At 44.4% G+C, this 11,828-nt stretch overlaps 1 pseudogene; it reads left to right on the top strand.

The window, feature by feature from the left end:
• The first annotated feature begins 271 nt into the window (after positions 1-271).
• Positions 272-390, top strand: LOC111732571 (annotated as a pseudogene).
• Positions 391-11,828: the final 11,438 nt, after the last annotated feature.

The following is an 11,828-nucleotide window of genomic DNA, read 5'->3' as shown; positions in this document are numbered from 1 at the left end:
GATCGGAGGGAGAGAGACCCATTGAGAGGCCATTGGACAAGTGCCACTGAACTGCTACCTCCTCAGCCTCTTCTCTTAGCTGTGATACTGACGTTTCTCTAGGAGCCCACACAGAGATCTTATCTGTATTTTGAATACCCTTTAAAAATTTTAGGCAGCAGTAACTACTAAAGCTGAACATATACACACACTATAACCCAGCAATCCTACTCCTAGGGATACACACAAGAGAAATGAGTACATATGTTCACCAAAAGATATGTACAAGAGTGTCTATGGCCATGCCACCCTGAACAAGGCGGATCCCATTTGATCTTGGAAGCTAAGCAGGGTCAGGCTTGGTTAGTACTTTGATGGGAGACCACCTAGGAAGACCAGGTGCTGCAGGCGTAAAAAAATTTAAAAGTCAGGAATCATAAGCTGACAAGGTCCTTGTAATCTGTGAGGTCAACCAAGGGTTGCCTAGCCTAAAAAAAAAAAATATATACACACACACACACACACACACGAGTGATCTTAGCATTATTTACAATAACTAAAAACAACTATCCAGATACCCACCAGTATTTGTCAAGGAAATGAATAAATGAATTGTGATATATCTGTATAATGAAATACTAAATAGCAATTAGCAATGCACATTAATCTCACATAATGCTGAATGAAAGAAGCCAGACACAATAGGATACATTCTGTGTCATTCCACTTATTTAAAATTTGAAAACAGGCAAAACTAATCTAAGGGGAAAGAAATCAGGAAAGGGATTCCTATTGGGATGGGTAATACCCAGAGGGAGCAAATGGGGAGACTTCTAGTGTTCCATAATCTGAATGCTGGCTACCCAGATATAGTCACTTTGAGAAAATTCATTGAGTATGTTTTGAGCGTTTTTCTATCTGTTTTAAACTTCAATAAAAAGATTTTTAAAAACTTGGATAGGGGACTATTGCTATTTGCATTATATAAAGCACTGTAAAATACCAAGGTATTACTTTGGTAATCAGAGAAAATAGTACCGATGTCAGAAGCAACTGTGGAGCAGTGAGTTACTTTGAACTCTTCGTGGGGTCCCCTTTCCTGCTTCCAAGCTTTAAGCCTCAAGCCTTCACATAGGATTGGGCTTTTCTGAGCACACTTTGTTTCTCCAGCTAATGTTTCCTGTGGGTTCTGGGCTTCCTGCCTTTCAGCTACTCTCTCCTCCTGCCCCAGCTGCTGATGAGAGTTCTTCTTGGCATTGTTGGAACTCTCTTGGGTGTTTACTGGGCTGATTCAGTGGCCCTGAACTTGCAGCCACTTCTCAGGGTTGACCAGCTCACTAAGCATGGCCCGCTGGGCTGTGCCCTCTGCAGGTATCATCTCAGCTTGAGGAGGGAGGTGCTCTAACTCTACCCACATTGTGGATGATAAAGGTGAGCAGTAAAGGATGTGAACTCGGGGAGCCTACCTCCCAAACCGTCGCTCTAACCACTAACTTCCATCCCCAAGTGAGTTCTCAGTGCCGGACTTGTTTTCTCCGCTTCCCATATGCAGAAATTATATAGCAAAGAAATCCCATGAAAGGGGTCTTAGAGAGCAACCTCTGCGAGTTCAATAGTTTCTTCTCTTGCCCTCGGTTTACAGATTCACTGAAGAAGGCCCAAGATGCCTTATCAGGCTGCAAGGGCAGAAACAGGCGTGCAGGCTGACATAACTTGGGTCTGAGTCCAGGTTCTACTGTTTATTAGGGAGTGCTCACATGCATGATACTTGATCTCGCTGAACCTGTCTTCCCATCTATAAAATACTGATATTAAAAATATCCATCTAGAAGAGTTGCAAAAGTGCAATGTGTGAGCAGGGCCAGGCACATGCTAGATGCTCATTAAATGTTGGTTGTCTTCAGTAGCCTGTCCAAGGAGCTGATTAGTGGCACATCCAGGATTAAAACCCAGCCCTCTGATTCTGCATCCATCCCTGTCCACAATTCTTTCCTTAGAAACAAACAACGCTTTTCAATTACTGTTTTACATTTTAATGTCAACTTTGGTTTTAAAAGAGCCCTAGAGGGTTTTAATAAATATCTGTGGATTTAAGAAGCCATGGAACAGTAACTCTTCCAAATATATCACTTCAACTTGGGCTGGCCTGAAATTCTTCTTTGTCAACAATGCCTGAAATCCAAGCTTCCTGTTTGAGAATGCTAATTCTCCTGGGAATAACTAAGCGTTAAAAGGCTGGCATTCTTTGTTGATGTAATTCATTTTAGCTTCATTCATTCAGCAAATATTTGTGGAGGTCTCCCTGTCACCTTCCAAATGAGGTCCAGGCTCTGAAAGCGAGGGCATTTTGATGGAGTGTAGGTGGGAGAAGAAAAGAAGAAGTAATTTTGAACAAGGGCATTCATTTATTCATTCAAAAAATTGACTGGGCGCTTATCATGTGCCATGTACTATTCTCATTACCGGAGAATAGTAGACAAGACTGACACATGGACAACAAGATGTGTGTAAATAAATAGGATCATTTCGGAAATAAGTAAGACACACACAAAAGAGTGATGTGCTAAAGAGTCAATGGGGACAGAATTAATTTACATAGGCAGCTCTAGGAAGGTCACACTGAGGAAGTGACATTTGAACTGGAATAAGACAGGATCAGGCATGCGAAGGCCCCTAGACAAAAATATGCTTAATATGTATGAGCGACAAAAAGGGACCTGTGAGCTGCAGCGCAGTCATTGGAAGTTGATGAGGGAAGTGAAACCAGATCATGTGAGATCTTGTAGGCTATGACAAACAGTTTGGAAGCCAGCGGAGTGTTTTGAGCAGGGTAGTGACATGACCTGATTTATCTCTTAAAAATATGATTCTGTTATGCAGAGAAAGAGTTCTAGAGGGTAAAAGTAGAAGAAGCAAGACCAGTTAGGAGTTCTTTGCAGTCGACCATTCCTCACCACCTCCTCTGCTACCACCCCAATCACAGCCACCATCATGTCTTGCCTGGATGCAAGACATGATGGTGGCTGTGATTGGGGTGGTAGCAGAGGAGGTGGTGAGGAATGGTCGGATTCAGGATATGTTTTAGAGAAATCACGTTTAAGACATGTTGATGGATCGAATGTAGATATTATAGGAAAGAGAGGAGTCAAGAACAATTTCTTAGATTTTAGCTTGAGAAACTGAGTAAATGATGGGACTGTTCATCAGGATAAAAAGGAATGGGGGGAGGAGTTCCCAAGGGCCATGGAAATCGAGAATTCTTTCATGGACATATTAAGTCCATATGGGGTGTAAGAAGGCACTGCAGAGAGGACAGTGGAAGGAAAGGGGGTTCAAGACAGAGAAAAAAAGAGGCAAAAGGGGTAAATAAAGGGTACTTGAAGACAGAAATAACTAAGAACAATTGACATTTATATGGTGTTTCACAGCTGCAATGTGTACTTCTTTTACAGGATCTTACTTGATCCTCGCAGTGCCCTGGGGAGGTGGGTAATATTATTATCCCCAGTTTAATGGCTGAGGGCCCTGAAACTCAGATAAGTAATTTACTTTACAGAAGGCTATAACTAATGCAAATTGGCCTGATGCTGACCTTTTCTAGGAGCGCTCAGGCTTCTCACTGACCATAAGCTCCTATCTTGGTCATCATTATCCAAAGAGAGAGGAGAAGAGAAGAATTTGTGTTTTTTTTCCTTGCCGTGGTGAGGTGCCCAAGCCAGGCCATGCCTCTAGGGAACAGGGCACCAGGCATTGTCACTCTATGGAGACCAACCTCGGAAAAAGAAAAAAAAGCCTAACCTCATCCAAGAGCAGGAGGAGGAAGTTAGAATTTCCCCTTTCCGTGATTGATTTCCGGAGTATCAGGCCACCACCAAATGAATATAATTTGGAGGTTCTTGTGGTTTGGATTTTCTTTTTGAACTTTTAAAATTGCACATTTTTTCTTGATTGCCCTCTTGATTGATGGAGAAGAGAACAGGGACCTCTTAGCTCACTGCCACCCACACAGCTGTGAAGGAAGCCAGCTGCCCTCTTGCTCTTCAGAGAACATCCCTCCCTCCCTTCATCCCTTCTTCCCTCCCAGCCTCTTGGCCATTACTAACCAACAGGGCATCTAAGGAAAAGGGCTCCTTTCAGGGCTGGAGTTAGTGGATCACAGTCTGTGTGGGAGGCTTCTGCTAAGACATCTGATGTGGGTGTAGGAACCAGACAGACGGGAGGAATTAAGTCACCCTTTTCCTCAACCTTTATTTCTTTGCCTAACCTAGAAGTCACTGGGTTGGTTTCCCTATAATGAGGGACTAGATATTTATTTCTGCTGTCCCCCTGCTTTGGACAGCGAGCAGGCTCTCAAGGGGATTGTGAAAGGAGAAGCTACCAGTTTGTACGTTCTTCATGCCACTAGTGTTTGGGTTATGGCTGGCTATGCAAACCATGTTGCACCCAAGGCTCTCTAGGAAAGCCTGACTTTTTTCTATTTCTTTGGTGGTACTGAGTGGGTCTGGCAGCCCTGTGAATGGTAAGGTGGGTCTGATCAGGTCCGTCTGGGAATAGATGTTCTCTCCTGCCCAGTGGATGCAACTCCAGACGCTGAGACTCCAGGCCTGAGAAGTCTGACCCAAGTTCAACCCTGTAAAGACATCCTTTTCCAGGTGTTTGGACACCTAGAAGTAGTCTGTCACCCACGTTCGGTCCTGGTTGGGTTAGTCACTTCTCCTCTGTGCTGCCACAGTACTGGGCCTTGGACAATGCAAGGAAAATTAGTCTTCTTCCCACAGCAGTTTTGGTGCTCCTCTCCCATGACTTTCATCACACTGTGTGTCGTCATAGTTTGCTCATCTGTTTCTCTCACTGTGACCTCTTGGAGGTCATAGAGTGTGTTCTTTTCCAGCTCTGTATGCCTGTGCCCCATATAGTTCCTGGCACATCAAATGTTTGAAGCATACATGAATGAATGGACAATTGAATGAATGAATGAATGAATGAATGCATAAATAAGCGAATGAGTGAAAATAGAAAGTTCTGGCACTGGATCAGGCAACCTGGGTTCGAATCTTAACCATGCTCTTTCTGGTTGTGTAATAATCATGGATAAATTATTTAACCTCTCAGAGCCTCAGTTTTCTTATTAAGATTTTTGTGAGGTTAATAGTGCATGTAAAGCCATTATAACAGTGCCTGGCATGGAGTAAGGACTCAATACATGATAGCTATTAACAAGATCTGACTGCTAGCCCTCTGCTAGAGTTTACTCTCATGGGTCTTGTGGGCACCTCAATTCTTGGCACAGCCAGGTCCTTGACAGTCTCAGAGCTTGGCCTGCAGGACTGTCCCAATGGGTACAAGTTGGGGTCAGGCTGTGTAAATGGTTACGGCACCAGGCGTTGATGAGAAAGGGAAATTGTGACAGGGGCCTAGAGCTGGGCAAACAGGTCAGCCGCCACCCCCATTGTTTCAGGCCTTCTCTGCTGGCCGGCGTCCTCAGGAAAACAAGAACAGCGCTTCATTTAAGGTGTCCAGATGACAACCACATCAAATATGTGACCTTTTCCCAGGAAGCCTTGTTTCCATGGTGAGCAGGGCCTCACGTTCTTTCTCAAGTCACGCTCTGTGGCTCACAGCCCACTCTGGAATGTGATGGCAGTGGCCCCAGCAGTTGGATGCAGACATTTGCTTCCACAGACCCAGGGTCTGTCCCTTCAGTATCTTCTGGGTAGGGGAGGGTCTGAGATAGCCCCTGGGATATCTGATGCCCGCACCAGCCCTCCAACCTGGAAGGATTTGCATTGAGGCAGTAGTGACACTATTCCCCCACCCCCACCCCACTTAATGGCTCATGGCCAACTGGCTGCCAGGCTGGGTAGAAAGAAGGGGACTCTTTCTATGATTCCTCCATCTTAGGCAGAGGCCCTGACCTTCTCTACCTCATCTTGGCATCCTGGGCCGAGAGAGAGAGAGCCTGCCTCCCTCGTCTTGGCAGAGTCTGTGTTTGGGCCCTGCCTCTGCAGCTGCCAGAACAGGAGCTGAATGCCCAGTACGTCTGCCAAAGCTTGCTGACTTCTTTCTTCTTTCTCAGAGCTATGCAAAAGGAGGCTGCTGAAGAATGCCACGGCTAACCTCCCCAACACCCGCCTCCCTCCTCCCATGGCCTACGTTCTCCCAATCCCCGAGGCTGGAGTCACATCAGAAAAATGCAGGGGAAGAAAGAAATCCCCCAATGTGTCATGACATTACATTTCCGTCTAGTGCTCAGAAACAAGAAAAGTAGGAGAGGGAGGTGGAAGTTGTGTGGTCATAGCCAGAGCCCTGTGACTGCCTCACCTCAGTGACTCCCTGGGGCAGACACCTGCTCCCTTGCGGCTATTTCCTCATTAATAAGTGGGGCGAATCACCTTGACTCAGATCGCAGAGATACTCTGACAATTAACTGTTTGCTGTCATAAAAGAGCACTGATATTCCTAAGAGGCTGCTGAGAGATGCCATTTTGCAACTTTAAGTTGGCAATTATTGAACTAGTTCGGTGCTCACATATACTCATCGAACAGACATACAGTGATTCCTATTTTGTTCTAGAAGCTAAGAACATAAAGGGGAACAAGACTCAGGCCCTGCCCTCTAGGAGCTTATACTCTAACAGGAGAGATAAGACAATCGAACAAGTCACAACAATCAAGAGTCAAGTCACAACAATCAAGAGGGTTATGATGGGCAGTAGGAGGTGCCAGGGACTAAGCCTGCTCCTGGGGTCCAAGAAGCCACTTCCTTGAGGAAGTTAAATTCAAGCTAAGGCCAAAATAATGAGCAGACATGGTGTAAGAGAAGAGTGGGTAAAGAGTATCTGGGCCGAAGGAATAATCAGGGCAGAGAGGGAGGATGATGTGAATGAAGAAGTGAAATTAGTTTAGTGTGATGGGAGTGGAGACAGCTGGGTTGGGGTTCGCAGAGGAGGTGAGGAGGCTGCAGAGGGAGGCCGGGCCAAATCGTGCAGAGCCTTCGAGACCACACCAGGGAGTTCGAACTGGATCCTCAGGGTGATGGGGAGCCAGCTGAGGGGTTTAAAGTGAGTGTGGATAGGGGGTGGCATAATGGGAATGACTTTGGGTAGATGACTCAGGCTGTAATGTGGAGAATGGACCAGAGGTGTAGCTACAGTAGAGCAGGGAGACTAGTTAGTTGGTACCTGTCACAATATCTAGGCAGTAGTGTCTGATGATAGTAACAGTGGAGAAGAAAAGAAGTACATGAATTCAGGAGCTATGTGGAGGAAGAGAGAAAGGAAAAAGGAGTCAAGGGTGACGCTGAATTTTGAGCTGAATTTTGAGCTGGTGCCATCGAGTGAAATGGGCCACACTGGAGAAGGAAAGGCTGGTTGCAGGTCAAGATAGCAAGCCCAGTTTTGGTCACCACTATGTCCGGAGGGATGTCCAGCGTACAGCCATAGAGCCAAATCTGAAGCCCAGGGAATGGCTCTGGGCAGGAGAGGTGTCATTGGCCTGAAGAGAGTAAAGAGCGGTACAGTTAAGATAATGCTAACTGCTCAAACAGGTAAACTCACAGCCTCAGTGGCCTATTATAGTAGTTGATTTCTTGCTCAGGTTAAGTCCAAAATGAGTGCTCCTAATAAATGGGACGCTCTTCTCCCAGTAGCAGTTCAGGGATCCATCTTTTGTCTCTGCTATTGTTAATTCATGGCTTCCAAGGTCACTATGTTGGGGAAAGTGCATGAAGGATCATGAGTGGGAGATTCTATCACTGCCATTCACATTCCACTGACAAAAGCTCATCACATGGCCACATCAACTGCAAGAGAAGTATGAAAATGTAGTCTAGGTGGGTGTCCATGAGAAAGAGGAAATGAGTTTAACAACCAGTTAGCCAGCCTCTGGCACAAGAAGGCACGGGAGTGGATAAGATCACTTGGAAAATCTGGGGCTTCCACTCATTCATGTACCTCCATTTTACGTGCCGATACAGGCACAGGACAAACAGAAGTGAAGGAAAGCTGCTTTTCCCCTCCCTAGACTCATATTCTTGGAGAACAACAGGAGAATGTAGGCTCCAACCCATTTCAGTCTCTCCTATAAGTTGGGCAGGCCTTCCAGAACAATGACCCCATACTAATTAGTCATGTTGGCTCTGAACTAGTCATCCCTGCTTCTTCTTTGAGGCTGGCTACCATTCCCCGTCACTTTACTTTCCTTCACCTCAACAAGCATTTATTAAGTATCTGCTATGTATTGAGTACAATGTCCAGTTCTATAAATGCAGCAGTGAACAAGGCAGAGGTCCCTATATTAATTTGCATATTTGTTTAATGTCTGTCTCTCTCACTAGAATATCATAAGTAGAGTCTGTGGCTTAACTTGCCTACCACTGTATCCCCAGCCCCCAGAACAATGCCTAGTACGTAATAGGAACTCTGGAAATAATTATCAAATAAATAGATGGTTGAATGCAGGCTTTTTGGGAATTCATATCTGTAATGAGTGCCGTGAAAGGGGAAGAACAGGGTTCTAGGGTGGGGGTGGCCTAATCTAATTAAGGAGATCAAGAGGTGTTCCTAGGGAAGACAGTTTAAAGTTTAGAATTATAGAATAAATGAATGACAGGCAGATAAAAGAGAAATTGTAAAGGCCTGGCATCAAAAGGGTGCAGGAGGGACAAAGGAAGTTCAGTCTGGCTGGAGCCTAGAGTAGAGGGAGGGGTGCTGAAATTTGAGACAGAAGGGGCAGGCAAGGACCAGACTGCACATGACCTTGGGGGACCTTCAAAGCTCTGTATTTTGTTCTGAGGATGTATCACTCAGCAGCTTCTTTGACATGCAATTACGATATTTCAAGTCATTGTTTGAAGAGGGCAATTTTTTACCTTATTAATGATTCTCATCTCGTTGTCTCAATAGATTTTGAACTAGGGTCAAAATTAAAGTTGCTGTTTGCCTGACCCCACTTTCCATGCAGAGATCTCATCTCCTTCTAAGCAGAACAGGCATTGGGACTCTTCTTTTTGCTGAAGGGGTGGAGAAATAAACAACTGCCATGATGTGCTTGGTGCTTTAACATAAGACCTCATTTAACTATCCCAACAACCCTGGAAAGTTGGCACAATTATCCCCATTTTATAGATAAGGAAACTGAGTCCTAAAAGAAATGAGAATCTGTAGTCAGGTGCAAGTGAAGTGCATCTCTGTAGAGATTTTGAAGGAAGCACTTTATTGGAAAAATAACAACCCCGAACTGCTCTGACAGGCTGCAAACTGGCAGAGTGTGAGAACAGAGTTTCAAAGGAGCCAACAGTCTGATGAGTCAGATTAGACAAGCAGCCAGTCAGAAAGTGTTCATTGACTTCTGGGATGCTTAGCACAACATTCCAGAAGAGTCAAATGTGGTCCCTGCCCTCAAGGAGCTCTGAGTTGACTGGGAGAGACAGATAGACGAGCAGACTATAATTTCAGTACTGTGTGAGAAGTTGCTCTCACAGAGGTGTAAGCCGAATTAGGGGATCACAGAAGCATCAGTAAAGTTTACTGTGTGCTTAGCACTGACCGGGGGCAGGGAAGATGTACAAAAGCCAGCAGTTTAGATGTTGACCCAGTCCCTGTGTTCTTTTAACACCTGTTCATTCATTCCATCAACATCTATAAAGTGCTGAGTATGTGACAAGTACTCGAGATAACACGATGAATGGATAGAGTACCTACTTTTGGTCTAGAGGGGAGATAGCCTCTTAATAATTGCGTGGACCCACAAAACTATATAGAATACCTACAAAATATAAGTGATAATAGCATTTGCCTGTGGGAGGAAGAACTGAGAATCAGGGGGTCAGGAGTGGGAAGCTAATTCTTTTCCTGGTATGTGGTATACTGTTTTCATTGAATATGTAGTTATTGTATGAAATTACTTTTTTTTTTAAAGTGAAGTTTAAAAATAATTACACAAAATAAATATATTATTAAAAACTGTGATAAATGCCATAAAGAAAAAGTGTAAGTTGCTCTGAGAGAGGATAATAGGGAGAACTACATTAAATTGAAGAGTCAGTTAAAAAGTCTCTTCTAGAAAAGGCCATTGAGGCTGACACCCACAGGTTTAGTTGCAGGTGACTGGGCAGAGTGCAGGTAAGAATGTTATAGAAAAAAACTGGCATGTTTAAAGCCTGGAGGAAAGAAATGCTTGGTGTGTTCTAGGAATAGAAGAGAAATGAGAGTAATGGAGTCACTGAGATCAAGAGAAAGAGCTCGTTATAACCCCAATTCTCAGTCAGTCTGTGAGACGAATCTAGCGCCCACGCCAGTCTGTAAGAATCATGAGGGGTGGGAAGGTGTTCACTGCTGGAGTGGTACCTGGCAACCAGTAGGCACATAAGGATTTGTTTCATGTATAAATGAACAAAGTCAGTATAAGAGTAGTGTTTTTTTTGTTGTTCAGAAACTATAAAAATGCCAAAATGTGTTGGATTTGCACTAATGTTCTACTGCCCCGAGGATTGGGAATTGACAGAATCTGACTGTCACTGGAGGTTAGGTCAGGGAAACAAAGTATGGGCTAAGAGCTGGTTTGCAGGGGTTTAAGCTGTGGTCTCAATGCAATATAACAGAACCTTGGCCAGCTTCTGAATTCCTAGGTTTTCTCTATGGCTTCTTGGATTTCAGCTCCCTTTCCTTTCCAGGAATTCTAATTTTCTCTTTGTCATCAATACCTGAGGCATCTACATCAGAATGGCTTTAAAGTGTCAAGCCCTGAGATAATATTTCCTTCTCCCTTACAGGAAAGCATTTCCATTAATATTTTCTTCAAGACCTGTAACTTTTAGGCCTGATGAGCTTCTAAAAGATGCAGATTCTTTGGGCCCCCACACAGATCCACTGAATCCACATCTCCAGAGGGAGAGGCCCAGGTATCAGTGCTTTTAAAGCTTCTCTGGTAATTCTGATGACAATCCATATTTGGAAGATCACTTTTGAGTGGTGGTTCTTAACCTTTTGAGGGTATCAGCCGCTTTGAGATGCTGAGGAGATTATGACCATCTTGATCCAGAAAAAAAAAAGCTTCACTGCCAAGGGTATCCTAGACATCCTAGTGTATTTATGGAGTACCCAAAATTCTGAATGCATACTCCAAGTCTGAAAGAACACCAGGTTCATTCTGCTTCTAGGAAACAGAGCCCTGGAACTTTTTCTATCTCTCCTCCTTTGGTGCTCTGGGATCAAGGCCCTTTTTGAGATCTAAATGTTTAAGTGCTGTGGAATGCAAGGAGCTATAAGAAGGAGTTCCATATTTGTGAGACGAATCGAGCTTTCTGACTCCAAATTCTTCCGTGTGAGACTAAGTGGTAGTCTTGCTGGAATCCACCGAGAGGCCACAGGGTGGAATGGAAGGAACCCCCCTGGAAGGGAACCCAAGACGCCTGGGCTCTGGTCTTAGCTTGGACATCAATTTGCTATGTCTTTGGCTAACTGCTTCTCCTTGTGAGCCTCATTTTCTTCAACTATAAAGTGAGGGGTAGACTAGAAGAACTCAAAGATTCCTTCCAGCTCTTTGAATCTAGGATTCTTTTCTGGAATTTTTATACAGGACCCTATACTTCAGATGGCAGAACACAATAAAAATATGTGACAAATGGATGCACTAATAGGGTCCCTTGGAGAGTTTGCCCCCTGATTCCATATGGCTTTCTGCCTTTCAGATTCTGATGCTCCAGGATAAGTATTCCTGCTAGTGACCTCTTATGTAGTCACTGTGGTTTGAAGGAAAGACCTGTGAGGTCACAGAGGCTACTCTCCCACAGCCAGTCATGTTTTGCCATCTTCCCAAATGTAGGCTGAGAGGCATTTGACCTTAGCTTA

Source organism: Pteropus vampyrus, unplaced genomic scaffold, assembly GCF_000151845.1.
Source record: "Pteropus vampyrus isolate Shadow unplaced genomic scaffold, Pvam_2.0 Scaffold470, whole genome shotgun sequence".
Taxonomy (NCBI): domain Eukaryota; kingdom Metazoa; phylum Chordata; class Mammalia; order Chiroptera; family Pteropodidae; genus Pteropus; species Pteropus vampyrus.
Note: the sequence above shows the minus strand (reverse complement) of the source record. Positions and strands in the feature narration are given on the sequence as shown.